Source organism: Neopelma chrysocephalum, unplaced genomic scaffold (assembly GCF_003984885.1).
Source record: "Neopelma chrysocephalum unplaced genomic scaffold, ASM398488v2 Primary Assembly neopelma1_95220, whole genome shotgun sequence".
NCBI classification, from domain to species: domain Eukaryota; kingdom Metazoa; phylum Chordata; class Aves; order Passeriformes; family Pipridae; genus Neopelma; species Neopelma chrysocephalum.
The window spans coordinates 7,528-9,448 of NW_020923908.1; the positions used below are offsets into that span (position 1 = coordinate 7,528).

Genomic DNA, 1,921 nt, shown 5'->3' on the forward strand with positions numbered 1-1,921 from the left:
TCTTTTCTTTTCTTTTCTTTTCTTTTCTTTTCTTTTCTTTTCTTTTCCTTTCTTTTCTTTTCCTTTCTTTTCTTTTCCTTTCTTTTCTTTTCCTTTCTTTTCTTTTCACTTTTATTTATTTTATTTTATTTATATTTTTATTTCATTTATATTTTTATTTCATTTTTCTTTGTTTTTATTTTATTTTTTATTTTTATTTCATTTTTACTTATTTTATTTATTTCTATTTTCATTTATATTTTTATTCTTTATTTTCTTTTTTATTTTCTTGTAATTTCACTTTAATTTATTTTAGCTTTTATTTAATTTTTATTCATTTTTATTTTATTTTTTAATTTCATTTTTACTTATGTTATTTATTTCTATTTCTATTTCTATTTCTATTTCTATTTTTCCTCTTAATTTTCTTTTTTATTTTCTTTTAGTTTAATTTTTATTGATATTTATTTTCTTTTTTCTTTTCTTTTTTCTTTTAATTTAATTTTCATTTATTTTATTTTATTTATATTTTCATTTCATTTTTCTTTATTTTTATTTTATTTTTATTTTATTTTTATTTCAATTTTCTTTATTTATTTTTATTTTCATTCATGTTTTTCTTCTTTATTTTCTTTTTTATTTTCTTGTAATTTTACTTTAATTTATTTTATTTATTTTATATTTTTATTTAATTTTTATTTATTTTTATTTTATTTTTTCTTTTTTTAAATTCATTTTTACTTATTTTATTTATTTTTCTTTTTATATATTTTTCTTCTTGATTTTCTTTTTTATTTTCTTTTTATTTATATTTATTTTCTCTTTTCTTTTCTTTTAATTTCACTTTTATTTATTTTATTCTATTTATTTATATTTTTATTTCATTTTTCTTTATTTTATTTTTATTTTATTTTATTTCAATTTTACTTATTTATTTTTATTTTCATGTATGTTTTTCTTCTTTATTTTCTTTCTTATTTTTTTGTAATTTCATTTTTCTTTAATTTATTTATTTACATTTTTATTTAGTTCTTTATATTTATTTTATTTCTTTTTTCTTTTTCACTTAATTTTTATTTATTTTACTTAATTTTATTTATATTTGTTTTTTCTTCTTTACCTTCTTCCTTATTTTATTTTTATTCAATTTTTTAATTTTTAAATTTTATTTATTTATTTACCTTAATTATTCTTTATTTTTCTTTTATTTTTGTTTATTTTATTTATTTCTATTTTTATTTATATATTTCTTCTTAATTTTCTCTTTTATTTTCTTTTTATTTCAGTTTACATCTTCTATTTCTTTTTATATATTATTCATATTAATGATATAAATATGACTTATTTACATTAGATATAATTAATATAAATATAGTATAAATATAATTTATTTAGATACTATATTTTTATTATAAATATAATATAAATATTATTTATATTAGACATAATTAATATAAATATAATATAAATATTATTTATTTCGATTACATATTAATAATATAAATACAATATAAATATTATTTATTTAGATTAGATATAATTAATATAAATATAGTATAAATATAATTTATTTAGATACTTTATTATTATAAATGCAATATAAATGACTTATTTAGATTAGACATAATTAATATCAATATAATATAAATATTATTTATTTAGATCAGATATAATTAATATAAATATAAATATTATTTATTTAGATTAGATATAATTAATACAAACATAATATAAATATTATTTATTTATATTTTATATATAAAATTAACACTCACCATCATTCCCACGGGACCACGGAGTCCCACGATGCCCTCGTCACCCTGGAGGGATGGATCAGAATTCCAGACAAAATTCTCCATGGATCTGGATCCAAGAGCCTCAAAGATCCACAATTTTCCATGGATCTGGATCCAGGAGTCTCAAAGATCCTCAATTCTCCATG

The 1,921-nt window shown here is 13.8% G+C and overlaps 1 long non-coding RNA gene across 1 annotated transcript in view; it reads right to left on the bottom strand.

Annotated features, from left to right (window-relative positions):
* Positions 1 to 1,921, bottom strand: part of LOC113980793 — a 9,558-nt gene that overhangs the window by 7,010 nt on the left and 627 nt on the right. Inside the window, exon 2 of the long non-coding RNA XR_003538216.1 lies at positions 1,755 to 1,799. This is a non-coding gene — a long non-coding RNA (uncharacterized LOC113980793). The remainder of the gene's footprint in view (positions 1 to 1,754; positions 1,800 to 1,921) is intronic.